The sequence below is a fragment of the Balearica regulorum genome, chromosome 2, assembly GCF_011004875.1.
Source record: "Balearica regulorum gibbericeps isolate bBalReg1 chromosome 2, bBalReg1.pri, whole genome shotgun sequence".
Classification (NCBI taxonomy): domain Eukaryota; kingdom Metazoa; phylum Chordata; class Aves; order Gruiformes; family Gruidae; genus Balearica; species Balearica regulorum.
Genome location: NC_046185.1, coordinates 107,394,179 through 107,408,020, shown reverse-complemented (window position 1 = coordinate 107,408,020; position 13,842 = coordinate 107,394,179). Strand labels below are relative to the sequence as shown.

Genomic DNA, 13,842 nt, shown 5'->3' with positions numbered 1-13,842 from the left:
GCCCTCTATCGAAACTGAAACTGTTGACAAAACTCCCACTGATTAAAGTCAAACTGGGACCCTGCGTCTCCAGGCAAGTGGTGACTCTGAGAAGACTGGTCACAAGCTCAAAGAGAAGGAAATGTCACAGGAGCAAGGCAAGGAGTACAGATATAGGGAAAAATGTGGTTCTGCAGAAGTCCTCTGAGCAGCATGGATTGTGGTATGGGGTCTGTATTTTATGATCTATAGCTTTCTGTTTTCTAGGCCTAGGTACATCCATTTCTATGTTAAGACCTATGGTTCTTCAAATGAAATGCATGCAATGATGAAAATCATAAAGTGGATTCTGATTTTATGCCTGCTTTTACCATGCACATGAGAGTCTGAGAGTACTTTTGCTATTGCAAAATAGCTGAAAATGAGGTGATTACCTTGGCATCCACTGCGGCACTCTGGCCATGAGGCAGCATTATCATAAGCAATGGCACCTTCCAAATAATTTGCAGTTTCCTAGGTTCTCCATTTTCAGATAAGTTAAAATTTTCCTGTAGTTATTTTCAACCTCTTTATTATTGACACATGTTCTCAGCCTTGATTCTAGTTTAGAAGGTAGAGTGTTTGTTTGGAAATTACGAAATATCCTTAAATTATAAAATGGCCTCAAGGCAAATTTTTTTGAGTGATGCTATGAAAATATTTTCCTCATTTTAGTGCTTATTATGTAAATCTTAAATGATTATGACTGCAGTTTTAAGTGCATTTTCAAAGATCAAGATCATACCAAGTTTGATGTCAGGAGGTGATTTTTTTTTTTTTAGAGAAATCAAAACTATTTTGTAATATCTATTAAAAAGAATATGTCTGGGCTGTTACAGGGAGTATGTCTGGGCTTATGAGGTTTTCAACAGGTACACAAATTAATGTACAAAAATAACTTTGGCCGTAAAATTATTTCGTCTGGAAACTATCTCAGAGACTTGAGCACCCACATTTGCCACAGCTAATTTCATTCATAAAGGACAGGACATCAGTTAAATAGCCTTGATAAGCTTTCCTTTTGCCAAGATCTCTCTTCCCCCTACTTGTAGCAAATATATGCAAGAAGATAAAATTTCCTCTTGTCAGAGGAAGAAGGTACAACTGAGGGTGAAGGGCAAAATATAATAAAGGCTGCATGTGAGAGCAAATTAGGTAGCTGGCTCTGAGGTTAGAAGCCATCTCCTAGATCTAGGTGTCTAGGCTCCCTACATGCTGGTGGAAGAATATTCCATTTAAGCAATGAGAACATACAGATTTTATATTGGGTGGTCCCCTGAGGTTGCTAATGTCACATGCATACTGCAATGCATGTTTCCAAAATAATCATCATAAATGTTTGACTGACTGCTTTAAAAAATAATAGTTGGGTTACTTTTTAAATTTGAAAACATTTAAGGAGATTTCTGCTTCCTCTTGGAATTTTCTGTCTTCCTTCAGAGGGTGTCTGTACAATCATTGATTCAAGACTTGTGTTGGAAGCCTCTGGCAGAGGGACTCTGCAAAGACAACCTGTGCTCAGTAATTTCTTCCTGAGTTACTAAGCTATACTCTGAAACAAATGCTTAATACCTGCTTTTCTTAGTGGAGGTGGGGAGGAGGAGGCGCCTACTGAGTGTTACACGGCTGCTGGCTGAATATGTTTTGGATCATACTCCTGCAGTGAAGACTCTGATGTCTGGCAAAATCTTGTTTCAGGAGTTTATGTGGATCTAGAGCCCAAATCCTTTTCCTAGCTGTTTTTCAGTCGCTATAGTAAATTATCGATGTGAAAGAATAAAATTAATGGGTCCAGGATAAGAAGGGCTGTTTCCAGTTATGAGAAGGGCATAGAGCTGCATTCTTCCTGCTAGTTACACTAGCATGAGAAGAGCTTAATTTCTGATCTTATGAAGGGAATCAGATAGCTGGGAGAAAGTCAGAGAAAAGGCTTATCTCAGAGAGAGTCAGACAGATTTCCAGAGTTGGAATGGAAAGTGTTTATGGGAAGAGAGAGCAATCAGGCAGGGCCTGGCAGTTCTGAAGATCTGTGCCAAAAAAGAGGTACAGTGCCACTCCAGGGAGGCCCAGCTGGAAGACTGTCCCTTTGCGTGACTGCTGTAAAACTCACCCAGATACAGTGTGGTGATTTGGAGCTGAATCCACATCTCCAAACCCAGCCTCTGTGCTCTGAGCTGGCAAGGGAGTCCGTAAGATTGCTCGTCTTCTCTTTGCCTCAGAAAGACATAAGGATGTAAAAATTCTAGTTAAAAGTCTTTTTCTCTTCACTGTCCAAGGCTTCAGTATTCATAAATTAATATTAAAGCTACTTGGCACATATGCCTTTGGAAATAATCGATTGACACCAGCCCACATCTATCCCAGGATGATTTCACAGGCTGCAAAGGTGTTTCAATTAATATTTGTCCCATGTGCTCTGCTGATCACTTGTTTGAACAAAGAATCTGCCTTGTAGGTTCAGCTTCTACAGTTCTTAAACATCTGATTAACTTGAAGTGAGAATTTCAGCAATAATAAGCTAATAATGTAGTTTAAACATGGGCAACAGAATAAAATTCATAGTGCTTATGTTTTCATGTAAGATTTAATGTTTCTTCCTGGGAGAATGAACCTGATATTTCAGTAGCAAATATCTGTTTCATTCCTGAGAGACTTTAATTTAGCTGAGCATATGTCACAAATACAAAATATTAGAATTAGACTGAAAGAAAAAAGACCCCATTACCTTTATTAAGATCTCAATCAGGGCTTCTCACTATCTTAAATAACTGAAGTGAAATTTTGCATAATGATGTAGAAAAGGAAAGATTTAAGAAGTAGATTTTTCTAAAGGAAGCTGACACGTTATTTTATGGTCTAATGAGCCTCTGCTGTTCCCTGTAAGCTTTTAATGAGCTATAAAACCACATTGGAATTATTGTAAGATACCCTTTCCTCTTTTAAGACATTTAAAGGAGAGACTGACTTGCATCATGTTGTGATTTTGAATTTCAATTCTATCAAATTTCTTTTTTTTTTAAAAAAAAGGAAAAAAATAGGGTACAAGTTTTCTTTTCCTGACCAATGCATAACAATGTTTTGAAAAATAGTGCTTTTTCTACCAATCATACTATTAAATGCCAAGTTTTCTCTTAACTGCTTCTCACAGATCCTCTGTTCAAGATTCACAGAATCACAGAATCGCAGAATGGTAGGTGTTGCAAGGGACCTCTGGAGATCATCTAGTTGTGCAGGATCATGTCCAGGCAGGTTTTGAATATCTCCAGAGAAGGAGACTCCACAGCCTCTAACCCGTACTGGTAAATGGGGTTATTCCTCCCTAGGTGCAGGACCCTACACTTGCCCTTGCTGAATTTCGTTTGGTTCCTCTCTGCCAAATCGATCTGAATTTGTTGAAAGTTTCTGGAAGGCAATAATATCTCAGATATATTTTTTCCTTAGTTTGTAGGTGTTTTCTTACGTGTTTGTTTTGGTTTTGGGTTGATTTTTGGGTTTTTTGCTTGATGTCTATTATGTGTTTTGAGATGAGCTGTATCATCATTAGTTTTCATATGCTCACTTGTGTTTACTTGGATATCTGGAAATTTTTCACTATTTGGACTTAGATTTTCCCATGCATTCAGTATACATTTGCTGTCTGATTTTGTAGGCAGTATTTAACTGAATGCATTGCTTGTCAAAGAAGATGGAGACTTGTCCTTTAGTGTTAGGCTAGCTTATATCACAGATTTGCATTTCATCTCTGAAAATGTGATGCTGGAACCATATGTTGCTGTGTAAATCTGCTAGCTTTCTGGTTCTTTGAAAAGACCTTTACTGTAACTTGCATAACAATCTGTGGAATATATTAAAATTCACTGTTGTTTACTCAACTGTCATGGAATCTCTTCATATTTTTGCCCAAACTATTGTATATAAAACTGTTTAGACCAAAGATTAATTATTTGTAGCATGGGCTACAAATTAAGTTATTAAAAACTGAGATAAGCTGAAGCCAAATTTATTCTGTTGCACTTTTAAATGTAGAGAACCATCACTCTGAGCAGAACTTAGTTCCCTTATTTTTCTTTGTACAGCTATAAATAGGAAATGTGATTTCATCCATTTATAAATAAAAGACCTTCGTTGTTACTCATTTGTGGTTTGTTATACACACAAGCTAAATCTGTCCTTTCATATGACGCAGAATGAAGATCCTTGTCAGCTGTAATTGCTGTATGTGGAAGACAAGTGCTACATTATTTTTCCCCAGTGGAGTGAATGTTTGCTGTGTTTAATATCATAAAATTTGATTTCCCCGTGAGCTAATCAATAATCTGAGGCTAAATGCTGCCATGCCTTTCTCATTCTTCACTGTTGACAGGCTGAAATCCCCAAGTACTTATTCCTTTTTGTGACTATTGTTTTTTGCAGCAGGAGCTACACATACAAATGCCAAATGAACTGACACTAACTGAGAGAAGAGCTAAGATTCTTATCAATACAGGCACAAGGAACTGACAGGGACCTGCAGTCCAGCTCTGGTCAGCCACTGGGAATTGTGCAATAGAGCTTTAATCAAGAAGGATCCATAGAACATCTTGTATTCATGTTCTGATATAGCACAGCTACAGAATGCTTAAAATCAAACAATACGAAACAATAGCCACACTTGAAATGTGCCAGAGGAGGAGAATAAGAGAGATCAGACTTCAAAAGAATTGTAGTTGGAGACTCCAGATACCAAATGTGGTGATTGGGTAAAGCCTGAGATAGTGAGCCTGATTTATCAGCTAAGCCTCTGACAGATCTACCATCTTAAATCCTGTCTCTGGCCGCATGTGATCTCCACAGAAAAGTTCGAGAGAAGCTTTTCCCAAAATTCTAGAAATTATACATCAAAGGCAGATTATAGGAGGGATCTTTTCTGAATGCTACAGGAAACTGAGAAGTCTAAATATGGTGCAAACAGACAGTGATCCACTTTTGTCTTGGATCCCCTGGGCAATGCCAAGGTAAAAAGCAAATGTCTTTAAAAGGAAAAAGCAAGTCCTATATTTGATACAGATCTCCTGGGTGAAAGCAATCTTTTGGGATACAGATGAATAGTACTGGAACCATGCAGTTTCCAAAATGGGTTGTGGAAAGTTAATTAAATGCTTACATTTGGAGTGAAGCCTTTGGTGATGCTGGAAAATTTGTGACTGACTGGAATGTTCTCCTTCATAAAATGAATACTTCAGAATATTTCTGCATCTACAGTTATCAAATGAGCCAATTCTTATGAAGCTGAGCTGTATTAGAGGGCTTCTTGGACTCAGTATTGAGTAACTTAAAAATTATCTTAGAGGCATGTTCTCTATCAATGTGTGTTTTCCTCCTGTTAGCAGCTTCATTCTGGCATCTGTGTTAATAATTCTCTAAGGCAATGCTCTCAGGGCACGTCCTGCAAAAAATAGTGCTTAAGCTTCCTTCTCATCTCTGTAGTCTGTACACCTTGTCTAAAATAAGCTGCATTGAGAAGTGCTGGAAGAAACAGGGGAGAATTACCATTGCTTTTCCCTAAGGCTGAGATTAAAAACATTTCCCCTTATGTTGTTCCTTCCAAAGGCAGAAAGTAAGACATTTTCCTCTTCTCTCTGTGGAACAGTTCCTGTGAATATTTATTTAAATAAAATTTGTAATTCTGCTTTCTGTTGAGAAGAATTTTTGCTTTTCCCAAGACAATTCAGAGATTTCTGTGTTTTTTTTCTGAGAAAGTTGGTGGAATATAACAACTTACTAATTTAACAATAGGCCTGATTCATACCAGTGGGATTTGGCTGCTATTCTGCAAATGTTTGCACAACAGAAAACTGCGCATTAATACATATGTTAACATCAGTGGGTTTCCTGTTTTGCTTGTAAGTAATTAAAGATTTTAAGTTCCAAGCTAAATCACTGCCTGTATTCTAAAATAATAATGTAAATGCAGGGTGGTTGGGTTTTTTAATTTACTTTGTTCTGATTTTAATTTGGGGCATTATATATATTCATATAAAATGAATTTTCATACATCTTTTTGTGAAGATCCAGATTCTCATATTTATGCATGAAACACCATTCTGTACAGGCTTGGTACATGCCATAAAGTGTCCAGTTTAACAGGTCTCAGAAAATCGTCTCCCTTTCCCTGTACTATTGAAGTTTTGCTCTTTGACTAAACAACGCACAACACGGTTTAAGTGCTTAGAAATACTTTGCTAGTTCTGTGTCCACAAGATGTCAGTGTGGATTCTTAATTCACTTCTACTGTTACTCTCAGCCTTAAAACATTGCTGAAAATAATGGTGAAAAACTTGGGCAACCCCTTCTGCCGACATTTCCTTCGAAGCTGAAAGGAGTATTCATCATGTAAAGATGCCATTATTGACCTGGATCTGATCTTTGCCATTTAAAGGGACTTTTGCATCAGGCTGTTGTTTCTAATCCTTCCTTGGAGGAGAAGTACTAAGCTTTGGATGTGTTTAATGAACAGCGAAGACAGCTGACAGCTGACAGACCACTAACAGGTGGTGGGTTCAAGCAGTACAGGACCTTCCTGAGTGTGAGGTGTCCAATCCGGAGCAGAAAAAAGGTGCTAATGGCATGGGGCTGTAAAAGCTAGCTCAAATTGCTCAGAGACAAGGCTTGTTAGGCTAGGATCGTTGCAGAGTTAATGTAGCATAATGTTTTTTTAACTTGAATTAATATTTCTGCATTGGTTTGCATTGCATCTTGTGGGTGCTAACATGTAGTTCAGTTTAATTGCTTATCTCAGTCTAACTAATGTTTGGCAATAGGGGTGGCACATTCATCTCCTTCTGTTTAAAGCCTATTAAGCTTGGTGATTTTGGTTCAGGTTGTTTACTGTGTCTTGCTATATACACATCCCTGCAGTGGGGGAAAAAGCCAGCAGAATTTGGTAAGCTTTCAATGCCTAAGTAGCTGTTGCTTAAATCCCACTGAATTTCATCTGAGTTGCCAGCTTTTGCTGAGGAGAATTCAATTGACCTTAATACTATGGATATATAGCACATAAGAGGCATTTAATCAAGTCTCACACACCATTGCTTTGAAAGCCTGCTTGAAAACTCTGAAGAGATCCTGGTAAACATTTTATTAGAATGCATTTTTAATCAAAATAGTTTAGTTCATGCAGCTGGATGTAGGAGTCATTTAATTATTTTTTTTGCTTTAGATAAATGAACTAAAGTGAACTGCTTAGTAGACTACTTTATAAATAATATTCTCTAAGTGAGAGTTGAAGAGAAACAATGGCTTTGAACCAAAATCATGATAGATCTACAGAAAACATTTTCTAGCAGCGTGCATAAAAAGAATGTGAGTGATGTGCCTTGTACAGCAGAATGTGATTTTATTTCAAATATGTTTCTCAGGGTAAGGCAAACAGCGGGGAATCTACATCTATCAAAGCCAAAGCTGCTTTTTCTCGGCAATTAAAAAGAAGTTTAAAAATGTATCCTTTGCCTATCGTAAGGAATATCACGATTTTTTCAGTAAACATGGAAGTGGAATAGTACAATAACAATGTTAAAGAAGAATTCAGGTTGCAAATGTAAATATATATTTCAATTGTGTTTCATAAAACGTGTTTTTCTTGTACTTTTGCAGTACATCCAGATGAACTGATATGTTCTTTAGTCTGCTTTTTATATCACAGTTTTCTCTGTAATTGCAATTCTGGTCATCCTTAAACAAGGCTTACTGTATTAGTGGATAAGCTGGGAACAAGAGGTGTGAGAGTCTGAAGAAACACTGTGTGCTTCCCATGTTTATTACACTGTGAAAAGCTGCGCTGTTGCTTAAAATAAGATGGTATTAGATCTGAGATATATGTGAGGGAAAATTCTTTGTAAATGTTAATATGGTATACCACTGTTCACAACAAATAATCTGATGCCTTGAAGTTTTATAATTCTCCAACTATTTATTATGTGCCTGACATTTTTTCAATATTTGTGTTACAGAAGCCTTCTCTCATATTCCCTTTGTCAGGGACCTTAGGAGTAGACATGATTGATAGAAAGTTCCCAATTTGGAAACACACTCAGGTATTCTTGTGGGTCCCACTGATTCAAATGAAACAAGAATGGTCTGGGATTTCAGCCCATGCAAACATCTTTTGTTTCATGCAAACATTATAAAAGAAAATGTCAAGTGTAGAATGTAATTCTTGTCAGTACCATGTGTTCTGCTTACTCAGCTGAATAATTAGTCTGTCTTTGCTATAGATTCAGTCTTTGGTACTGAACAAATTTTTTGCTGTTTTGAAACAAGATCCCAATTTCTGAAAAACAGGATTCTGTGACGGTAACTGTTTGATGGCCCATAGATAAGTTCATTGCCTTTGGCAGGTGTATGAGTATATCCTGGCTTTGACTCTTGTTTATCTCCTTTTTTTTTAGTGTATGTTAGCAAGTAGGATTCTCCCATCAGTAAAACCATAGTAGTTTTCAGATGTAAAAAACAATGACAGTTCAGAGAAATAGCCTTCAGCTTCTACAACAAATAGAAATATTTTTTAAGATGCTGTTATCAACAGTAGCCAACTGGACTACTATGTGTTGGTAGATATTAGCAGGAGCTAAAGGACTGATATATACTCTGTACCTTTAACCTCGTCAGAGTATATTGATGCTACTTCAGTGAGGTTTTCCCTTATTCTTGCTTGAAGGAAATGCTGAAAGAAGCTAATGCCTTCCTGGCTGCTTCCCTGGGTCTGAGATTGCAAACCAGAATCTGAAGAAGCTTTGATGGTCTGCATAAGGGCAGAATGACCCCTTTTAATAGGTATAGAATCAACAATAAAGATGCTATTCTGACTGATGAACCTCTTAATACATGTGACCATATTTTGAGATGGTCAAATGACCATGTTTGAGCAAAACTGAAGCTTCCTGCATTTTCCATCTAGTCTCCTAAGGAAAGGAAGTTAAGTCTTTTGTCACCCTCTTAATTGCTCCCTAAAAATATGAACCCTTTGGACAGTTTAAACAAAATTTGAAGGATGTGAAAAACACCTCCAAGATAATGAAATTCCTTCAAGTTCCACAAAAGTTTTGAGGAGAAAGAGTCAGATCACTTCCCCTCATGGAGAAAAAGGCAAGTGGTATCTCATGGAAGGGCAACACAGAGACCGTGAGCAGCTCAGGATTTTTCTGGAGTGCATTGCTGATAACTTTGTGACACAGGTGACCAAGGAGCTGATGATAGGAGATGCTGTGATGGACCTTATTTTTACAAAAAAAGAAGAACTCCCAGGGATGTGAAGGCTGATGGCAGCCTTGCTGCAGAGACCATGAGTTCAGGAGTGGAGTTCAGGATCTGGAGATGAGGGGCTGAGGGAAAAAGCAGGGTCATACAAGCTTTGACTTTAGGAGAGAAGACTTTGGTCTGTTCAGAGACCTGCTTAGAACAATGCCATGGAAGACAGCCCTGGAGAAGAAAGGAGTCCAGGAGAGCTGGTAAGTTTTAAAGGATTGCATCTGCCAAGCTAAAAAACTGTCTAACCATGCACGAGGGTGGCAAGAGGCCTGCATAGATGAACAAGTAGCGTCTAACTAAACTGAGACTAAAGAAGAAACACATGGGAGGTCAAAGCTGCTTCAGGTAACTGTGGAGAGAAGAAATATAGAAACATCATTCAACTGTGCAGAGATGGGGTTAAGAAAGCCAAAGCCCTTCTGAAACTGAATCTGGAAAGGAACAGGAAGTACCACAAGATAGGCTTCTACAAGTACACTGTGTCCTTCGCTGACCTCAGTGGGGAACCTGGTGACAAAGTGTGTGGAAAAGGCTGAGGTACTCAATGCCACCTTTGCTTCAGACTCTACAAGCAGGATTTGTCTTCAGGAATAGTAGGCCCCTGCAACAGTGGGAAAGCCCAGAGCAAGAACTTAGCTTGGCAGAGGACAATTAGGTTAGGGAACATTTAAACAAAGTGGATGTTTCGGACCTAATAGGATGTACCCACAAGTATGGTGGGAGCTGGCCAATGTCATTGCCAATTATCTTTGAAAAGTCATGGTGATATGGGAAGATTTCTAAGGACTTGAAGAAAGCAAATTGTATTGGGTTTGTGTGGCAAGGGTTTGGTAGCAGGGTGGGGGCTACAGGGGTGGCTTCTGCAAGAAGCTGCTAGAAGCTTCCCCTGTGTCTGATAGAGTCAATGCCAGCCGACTCCAAGACAGACCCGCCACTGGCCAAGGTTGAACAAATCAGTGCCTCTGTGATAACATATTTAAGAAGGGAAAAAAACAAGTTAGAGAGACCTTTTGCAGCCAGGGAGAGAAGAGCGAGAAGATGTAAGAAACTCTGCGGACACCAAGGTCAGTGCAGAAGGAGGGGGAGGAGGTGCTCCAGGTGCCAGAGCAGAGATCCCCCTGCAGCCCGTGGTGAAGACCATGGTGAGGCAGGCTGTCCCCCTGCAGCCCATGGAGGAAGGATGAGGGGGTGTAGCGATTCCACCTGCAGCCTGTGGAGGACCCCATGCTGGAGCAGGTGGAGGCACCTGAAGGAGGCTGTGGCCCTGTGGGAAGCCCACGCTGGAGCAAGCTCCTGGCAGGACCTGTGGATCCGTGGAGAGAGGAGCCCACACCAGAGCAGGTTTGCTGGCAGGACTTGTGACCCCGTGGGGGACCCACGCTGGAGCAGTCCATTCCTGAAGGTCTGCACCCTATGGGAGAGACCCACGCTGGAGCAGTTTGTGAAGGACTGTAGCCCGTGGGAGGGACTCATGTTGGAGAAGTTCGTGGAGGACTGTCTCCCATGAGAGGGACGCCATGTCAGAGCAGAGGAACAATGAGAGGAGTCCTCCCCCGAGGATGAAGAAGCAGCAGAAACAACATGTGATCAACTGACCACAATCCCCATTCCCCGTCCCCCTGTGCTGCCGAAGGGGGAGGAGGTTGAAGCCGGCCGTGGAGTTAAGCCCGGGAAGATGGGAGGGGTGGGGGGAGATGTTTTAAGATTTGGTTTTATTTCTCATTGCTCTACTCTGTTTTGTGTGGTAATAAATTAGATGAATTTCCTCTCTAAGTTGAGTCTGTTTTGCTCACAGCAATAATTGGTGAGTGATCTCTTCCTGTCCTTATCTCAACCCACAAGCCTTTTGTTATACTTTTTCTCCCCTGTCTAGTTAAGGGGGGGGTGATAGGCTGGAGAGGTGGGCCCGTGCGAACCGCATGAAGTTCAACAAGGCCAAGTGCAAGGTCCTGCACGTGGGTCAGCGCAATCCCAAGCACAGCTATAGGCTGGGCGAGGAATGGATTGAAAGCAGCCCCGAGGAGAAGGACTTGGGGGTATTGATTGATGAGAAGCTCAACATGAGCCGGCAGTGTGCGCTTGCAGCCCAGAAAGCCAACCGTGTCCTGGGCTGCATCAAAAGAGGTGTGACCAGCAGGTCGAGGGAGGTGATCCTGCCCCTCTGCACCACTCTTGTGAGACCCCACCTGGAGTACTGCATCCAGCTCTGGGGCCCCAGTACAGGATAGACAGGGAGCTGTTGGAGAGAGTCCAGAGGAGGGCCACGAAGTGGATCGGAGGGCTGGGGCACCTCTCCTATGAGGACAGGCTGAGAGAGTTGGGGTTGTTCAGCCTGGAGAAAAGGCGGCTCCGGGGAGATCTAATTGTGGCTTACCAGTACCTGAAGGGGGCCTACAGGAAAGATGGTGAGGGAATGTTTATGAGGGAGTGTAGTGACAGGACAAGGGGTAATGGGTTTAAGCTGAAGGAGGGTCGATTTAGATTAGATGTTAGAAAGAAATTCTTTACTGTTAGAGTGGTGAGGTACTGGACCAGGTTGCCCAGAGAGGTTGTGGATGCCCCATCCCTGGAAGTGTTCAAGGCCACGTTGGATGGGGCTTTGGGCAACGTGGTCTAGTGGAGGGTGTCCCTGCCCTTAGCAGGGGGGTTTGGAACTAGATGATCTTTAAAGTCCCTTCCAAACCAAACCATTCTATGATTCTATGATTCTATGATTCTATGATAGAGGGCATCTGGCCTCCAGCCAGGGTCAACCCACCACACAAATGGAGGCCAGTCAATAGTAGTGTACCCCAGGGATGATTATGGGGCCAATACTGTTTTAACATTTTCCTTAATGACCCGGTTGATGGGACATACAGCACCGTGAACAATTTTTAGATTGTATCAAACTGGGGGGGGGGTACACCAGATTTCACTATGATACACCAGTTGCTTGTGTTGCCATCCAGAGGAACCGCAACAGGCTGAAGTAATGGCCCAACAGGAATCTCATGAAGTTCAAGAAAGGGAAATTCAAAGTCCTGCATCTTGGGAGGAATAATCCCACAGACACTGGTGCATACTGTGGGCTTACCAGCTGGAAGGCAGCCTTACATCATCCAGCAGTATACCTTTGGAGCAAGGAATGCCAATAGCCTCCTGGGCTGCATTAGGAAAAGTATTGCTAGCAGGTCAAGGGAGATTATTCTTCCCCTCTTCTCAGCACTGGTGAGACCACATGTGGAGCACTATGTCTCGTTGTGGGCTTCCCAGTACAAGAGAGACAGGCTTAATGGAACAAGTTAACTGAAGGGCCATGAAGGTGGTTAAGGGACTGAAGCACCTGTCATATGAGGAAAGGCCGAGAGACCTGTCATATGAGGAGAAGGCTCAGGGAGGATCCTACCAATGTGGATTGATAACTGGTTGGAGGGAGTAAAGAAGACAAAGGCAGATTCTTTTCAGTGTTGTCCAGTGGATGGACAAGAGGCAATGTGCACAGATTGAATTGCAAGAAATTCCATTTAAACCTAAGGGAAAAAAAAAAACCTGTGTGCGTGGTCAAGCACCGGAACAGGTGGCTTACAGAGGTTGCAGAATTGCCTGTGTGGATCTCATTATATCATTGATTTTTAAAGATAGCTCCTATCTGACTTCAGAAATTAATCCCACTTAAGAAGTAAGAGCATAATTTGCACTCAAGTTCAATGTTATGAAAACATGTCCTCTTTGTTAGCAGGAGAATTACCCATTACTAGTCTCAGTAGCTATTTTGATTACATCAAGACACTTTTTTGTTTTTTAAGGTTGAGACATCTGACCAGTTTCACCCTGAAATGAGATTTAAAAGTGCTTTCTATTTATTTTAGATACGGACTGCTTTGGAGAAGAGTGACTTCATGTTTGAAATTATAAAGTCAGATCTCTACTGTTTATAACCAAGTTAATGTATGTAATATTCTCTGAACATGTAAAGACTGTGATGTTGTCATTTCAGAGTTGCCTTTCTGCAGGTCCATTTTTGAATTAGTGCGATGAGGCATAACACAATGGAGGCAGAACTCACACTGATACCACTGCTAACTCTGTCACACTTGCTATGCCAATTCCCGTGCAAAGCCCAGACTGGTGCCACCTTTTCCCCATATGCTCTTTACTACTTGCTTTACAGACATATGCAAGGTAGTGGACCTCATTTACTGTCTCAGCAATCTCTAGCTGCCATAAGTTCTCTGTAGACAGAGCACCACAAACCAGCTAAAGAGGATGAAATTCCACTCACTTTCAGCCAAATACTAATGCAGAAGACACCTTTAGTAACTTAAGTGTTCTTAGATGTCTCCTTTAGAAAGAAACTCACCCACAGTGATAAAGAATAGCCTTTGAGCAGAATATCTCCAAACATTTCTCCAAATATAGGAGTTTATTTCTCTAGAAGTTTAAACTCTTCATACTCAGTAGTTTCATCTTTATAAAGATGGCCATGTGACCTCTGAATTCAGTGTCCATGCCTTTTCTTGAAATAATAATGACATCAACCCTAAACGTACACTTGGT

The 13,842-nt window shown here is 40.9% G+C and overlaps 2 long non-coding RNA genes across 2 annotated transcripts in view; one reads left to right on the top strand and one right to left on the bottom strand.

The window, feature by feature from the left end:
• LOC142600491 (uncharacterized) overlaps positions 1-13,842 on the top strand; it is a 482,402-nt gene that overhangs the window by 359,129 nt on the left and 109,431 nt on the right. The window lies entirely within an intron of this gene.
• LOC142600490 (uncharacterized) overlaps positions 10,570-13,842 on the bottom strand; it is a 78,141-nt gene continuing 74,868 nt past the window's right edge. The window contains exon 3 of the long non-coding RNA XR_012833995.1: positions 10,570-10,683. This is a non-coding gene — a long non-coding RNA (uncharacterized LOC142600490). The remainder of the gene's footprint in view (positions 10,684-13,842) is intronic.